Here is a 6,000-nt window from a genome sequence, read left to right on the forward strand (position 1 = left end):
TTTGTCGAGCTGGCTGTAGTTTTGTTCGGCTCGGGACAAGCTTCTGGATGCGAAGGCGATGGGTCGTTCTTGACCATCGGCTTCCCGGTGTGCCAAGACGGCGCCAATCCCGTACGGTGAGGCATCGGAACTGAGAGACACAGGCTTCTCTGGGTTGAAATGAGCGAGAACCGGAGCTGAGGTCAAGAGGTGCTTGCCTGACGTGAAAGCTCCTTCTTGGTCTTTTCCCCACTCCTACTTCTTCCCGTCAGTGAGAAGCAAGTGCACTGGACGAAGACGTCCAGACAGGTTAGGAAGGAATCGTCGGAAGAAGTTGATTAAACCTAAAAAACTTCGAAGTTCCCTGACATTTCGTGGTGCCGGGGCGTGTAGGACAGCTGCCACCTTGCCGAGACCTGGTGACAGTCCTTCCTTGCTGATGATATGCCCAAGGTATTCTACCTGAGGCAAGAAGAAAAGGCACTTGTCGGACCTTAGCCTGAGTCCAACGTCCCGAAGGCGAACGAGAACAGAACGAAGATTGTGAAGGTGATCTGAGTCGGACGTGCCAGTGACAAGAATGTCATCAAAATACACAGCAACTTGTGGCAGTCCTCGGAACAAGTTCTCCATCTCCCGCTGGAAGATAGCTGGAGCCGACGAAACCCCGAAAGGAAGACGGGTGTTCTGAAACAAACCCATGTGTGTCGAAATGGTCACATACTTCCTGGAGTCTTGCTCGAGAACTACTTGCTGGTAGGCATCTCTCAAATCTAACTTTGTAAACTTCTCGCCCCCGGAAAGCGTGGCTCACAGGTCTTCGATCCTTGGAATGAAGTACTTCTCCAATGTTGCCACTGGATTTATGGTAACTTTGAAGTCACCGCAAATCCTCACACGGCCATCCTTCTTGGCCACAGGAACAATGGGTGCAGCCCAGGTTGAAGTCTTTACTGGTACAATGACACCCTCTCTTTGTAGGCGCTGGAGCTCTTGTGTATAAACCCCATCCTTCAAGGCAAAAGGTAGCGGACGTGGCTTGAAGAACTTCGTAGGAGCATCTTCTGGAACATGAATAGTGGCTTCCCTGCCCTTGAAGGTACCAAGGCTTTTCTCGAAGACTTCCGAAAACTCGTGAACCAGAGTTTTCACATCAGAGAGAGAATGAACGGTTGCCTCCACCTCCGAGAAATTGATTCCCAGTTCTCGAATCCAATTGCGTCCAAGCAGTGTAGGGGAACCATCTCCAGTAAGTAAGAGAGGTAAAACCGCCTCCTTGTCTTGGAACTGTACTCTGGCATCAATTTCTCCTTGGACCGGAGTCAGTTCCCCGGAATAACTTCGCAACAGCACCATAGATGGCTTGACAGGTACGGCTGGAAGTAACTCCTGAAACCGTTTTTTTGACATGACGGAGACAGTCGCTCCCGTATCCATCTCCATGCAGAGTGGCTTGCCGCAGACGTTGACAGTGACCGTGAAAGGTGGTGACGGCACAGAGCTGTCAATTTGCCACATGTCAAAAACCTCGGACGATGTCACTCCGCTATCTTCAGTGTTGTCGTCCAGGACATTCATTGGAAGTGTATGAGGAAGACGGGACTTGCGTCCTGGCCCTGAAGAACGATGCTTCGCAGGTTTGTTCTTGGACGACGGAGCGTCCTTCTGTTTTGAATTACACACCTTCGACAGGTGTCCCCGCTTCCGGCAGTAGTTGCACATAGTACTCACATGCTTGCAGCTGGACGCAAGGTGTCCATCTCCGCAGCGGTAGCAGGTGACGTCTCCCGCCGGTGTCGTGACGCGGTGAGTCGTGAACGCATTGGTGCTAGAGCTTGCCTGGCAAATCTCTCCGGCGTCCTTCTTCGCTGCTTCCATGGTCAAGGCGGTCTGCACGGCATCCTCGAACGTGAGGTCCGGCCGCTCCAGGAGTCTGGTCTGGATTTTAACGCTGTTTACTCCGCAGACCATGCGGTCTCTCAGCATGTTCCCTAGTTCTGTTCCAAAATTGCAGTGCTCCGACAGGCTCTTCAATGCTGCAACATACTTGCTTACGGTCTCCGCTTCCGTGCGAACACGCGAATTGAAACGAAACCGTTGAACGACAGCAGAAGGCTTGGGGCAGTTGTGACTCCCGAGAACGTCAAGAACCTCGTCTAAAGACTTATCTTGTGGTTTGGCGGGCTTCACCAGGTCTCGCAGTAGGGAGTAGGTCTTCGCGCCGCAACAGCTGAAGAAAGTGTCCTTCTTCTTGGTATCATCAACGTCGTTCGCAGAAAAAAAAAAAGCTTCAACACGTTCGACGTATGACGGCCACTCCTCACCTTCTCCCTCAAAAGGTTAAATTCTTCCGAACGTGGGCATGGCGAGCTGAGAAGCTTGAAGAATGCCTGGTGCTCACGTCGCGAACTTGCACGTCGCGAACTTGCGACGTTCGAAGAACTTGAACGAAGTCTTTTTCTCTCGTCGCCAATTGTTACAAGCGGGAATAGACCGCACGGCCGGCAGGACGTGGCCGGCTAAGCAGAAACATGACGCCGTCGTTCCTTTCGCTTCAGGAACTGAAGAAGAAGTGTTTTAATGTCTCGTGATGGCAATCGAGGTAACCGACAACTACCGCTATGAAATCTGGTAGCATTAGCAGCCAGATAGAGATTGTAACATTCTCCAACAACCACACCCATAGCACTCATAGAAGGAACCGCATTCATATCACTCCTGGAATGAACCGCCTCCATCGTTTTAATTACACAGACACAACACAGCCCACGCACCGCCACTACGAAAACCCAGAGCGACGAACAACCGGCGACAGCAGAGCGGCAACTGAGCACGCCCGCAGTCCACCACACCTCGGAGCAACACCTTCTAGATAACAAAGCCATAGTGCCGAATGAGATGACATCAGAGAAGGCCAACGCTGGGCATAGATTGGACACGACGATTACGTCAACGTTCGGCTGCCTGGTGTTGCTCTACCTGGTGTTGCGCTTTTTTTTTTACTCCACTTTTGTAACCCCCAATCCTGCTTGGGCCGCAATTGGCCTGCAGTATTCCTAAATAAATCAATAAATAAACTTGACTCGATACCGAGCGCTGACGCAGCACTCGTTTCAAATCTGTGTCTAGTGTTGGCCTTCTCTGAATAAGCCATCTCATTCAGCACGACGGCTTTGTTATCTAGAAGGTGTTGCGCCGCGCCTCCTCCTCTCTGGCTCCGCGCCAGCTGTGCGCGTGACTTTGCCGAAAATCGAAGTGCTCATTTTGACGGAGACCCGGCGGTATCTGCCAGTTTGTCAGCACCGGGGAGGGAGGGAGAGGATGACGCGTGCTCACGTCAGCGCTTCGGACCAATGGAAGCGTTGCACGCGACAACAGACAAACGAAACACAGCCGGTTTTTCGTCTCTAAAGCGCGAAACACATGTACGACGAAACCGTCCGATCCGACGTCCGACCACGCAATACGAGTCAGAGGTGGGGGTTTTCAACGCTCTCCGATGCTACGAAAACCCTCGCTCCCAAGGGCATTTCGGCAGTCCGCACGTCGGATCGGAAGGTTTCGTCGTACATGTGTTTCGCGCTTAAAGGGATACTACAACAAAATTTCGGCGCTCATTTTTTGGTCTATATGTGTTCAAAAGAGCAGTATCACATGGAACATACCAATATCTTGTTAAAAAAGTCTCGAAAAGGAATTTTAAAACGAATTAAACGATTAGCAAAGAGCACCTGGTGGATGTCGTTAACGCCTCGTTTGTAATGCTCGTCTAGGAACCTTGACAGCTAGTGACGGAGGTTGTCTCGTCTCCGGCCACGTCGAGAGAAGAGGGAAGGAGGAACTCCCCTCTTCCCGAGAATCCCTTTTGTGAGTCGCAGAAGTTGCTATTGTCCCCCTAGAAGATTATAGAAGATTAACCCGTCACTCAAAATTCGTACAAAAGCAGCCGCTTCGGCGGCTGGAACGACTAGGCCATCCTCTCGACGTCAGCCTCGCCGTAGCTTTGCTCGTCTTGAGACGACCTACGTCACGATTGCGTTGGATGTCACGTGCTCTAAGCTGGGCCTTCTCCGAGCGCTTGCCAGAGTGGGCCGTTTATAACGAAAAATACAGCCACCAGGATCAAAATACAAACATGCGATTGTCATTTACGGATATTGTGGATCATATTCAACCTATTTTTGAACACGACGGTAATATTTCGAATATTTATTGAAGTATCCCTTTAAAACCGTGCAGTACAGTCAAATTTTCAGGGGAGAGAGTGTATGCCTTCCTGTTCAAGAGGAGGGAAAGGAGGAACGGGGGGAATCCCAGCCCTTCTCACCCGTTCCTCCTTTCCCTCCTCTTGAACAGGTCCAGATACACTCTCTCCCCTGTAGGTTTGGCTGTACTGCACGGTCTTAGTGAGACGAGGTATAACGCGGACGCATTAAAGCTGACTAATAACTGGTTTAACGAGGGAGTAGATTCCACCGCACCACCAGCCTAGGGGTGAACGATGCATACCCCGCTCTAGGTGAAGGAAAGCGGGACAAGCTCCCCTGCAAAGCCCTCCCCTCTTTCCAGTTTAGCAGAGCGAACCCTTGAGAGGAAGCGAGTCCTTGCTCGCAACCTCTCCAGCGTTCGCTCTCTTAAAGTGGGAAGAATCTAAGGTTTTGCGGAATTAGCTTGTCTTGCTTTTTTTAACCTAAAGCAGGGTATAACCGTAGCGATCAATGGCATTCTGAGCCAGTTAAAGAATGATTGCCCCTTCCTACTCCCCATGAAAGGGCCATAGAGGCAGCTTTGTATAAACGTTCCTCCAAAGCAGCTGCTTTGGAGGAGCGTTCCTCCTAAAACAAATTTTATGAGCGTCGTTTCTTGTAACGCCGTTGAACGCAAGACTGAAACAGGTTCAATGTGGTGTCCCGCCTATTACCCACGTCTAGTTAAGTAAGAAAATTTATCAACAGCGAGCTTATAGTTCCCACCGCTCACGCATGAAGCCGATGTTGCGGAGCCAACGATGTACGGGCTGTGCGACAATTTAATTCCCGAAAAGGCACTGTAAAATGACATTTTTCTTACCTGTGCACTAGCGGTTGTTGTCACTTTGTCGCCTTTGTAATTAACCGACCACTTCGGCCAATTCTTTCCTCCATGGTTATCCGTTCGCTGTCAGCTCAGCGAGCCAGACGAGCCACGTCCGGATGACTTCTATAGGTTACAAGTCAAGAAGGTAGCGGCAAATGCCCCTCAAAAAGAATCATATATCCCTCCGCCACCTCCGCATCCAATAGCGTCCTATCGTTTCCGTGACTTCGCGGCCAACGCGCGAGGAGGGTCTTGCCTTTCTGTACATATTTGCTTTATCTTTCGAGGAGGGTTAGCATTGTAGAAGCCACGAGAGCGAGATTAGAGTTTTCCCCTTCCGATTGAAAGAAGTGCGACTTTCGGGGATTAGGTTCCAGCTCCGATGGATACAACGGCTGCTTTCAGGGACTCGGTTCCCCCTCCGATGAATACAAAGGTCGCATTTCTTAAAAAGTGGGATCGGAGACAAGTTGGCATCACTCTGTAGCAAATATCTATCCATTGAAGAGGAACAAGGAGCGTTTCCAGTGAACATTTCTTTTGACTGCGGAGGGATTTGAAACCGGCGCGTCACGCTTGGGGGAGGAGCTTCTCCTACTTTCTTGATTTGTAACCGACCATACCCTTCTTGAAGCCTGCAGATGGGGATGTCCGTCCTTGCCCGTCACCAGCCTTAAAGACCACCGAGCCAGCCGCTCAGCCAGCCCTCCCGAATACCTGTCCACGGCCGCTTCTTCGTGCTCGGACCAACAAGCCGGACAAGGTCCACGGCCGCTCCTTCATACTCGGACCAAGAAGCCGAACAAGCTACCTCTGACACTCTCTCCTCCCTGTCTACGTGTGTGGTTGGGAGCTGGGTTTGTTCGTGGGAGGGAAGCGCCTACGGAGCCGACTCGAGAAGGTTCGTGCCTATAAAAGAAGCAAACTTCTGCGAGAGGGGATCTT

Source organism: Ixodes scapularis, unplaced genomic scaffold, assembly GCF_016920785.2.
Source record: "Ixodes scapularis isolate PalLabHiFi unplaced genomic scaffold, ASM1692078v2 PGA_scaffold11__112_contigs__length_91849675, whole genome shotgun sequence".
In the NCBI taxonomy this organism is placed as follows: Eukaryota; Metazoa; Arthropoda; class Arachnida; order Ixodida; family Ixodidae; genus Ixodes; species Ixodes scapularis.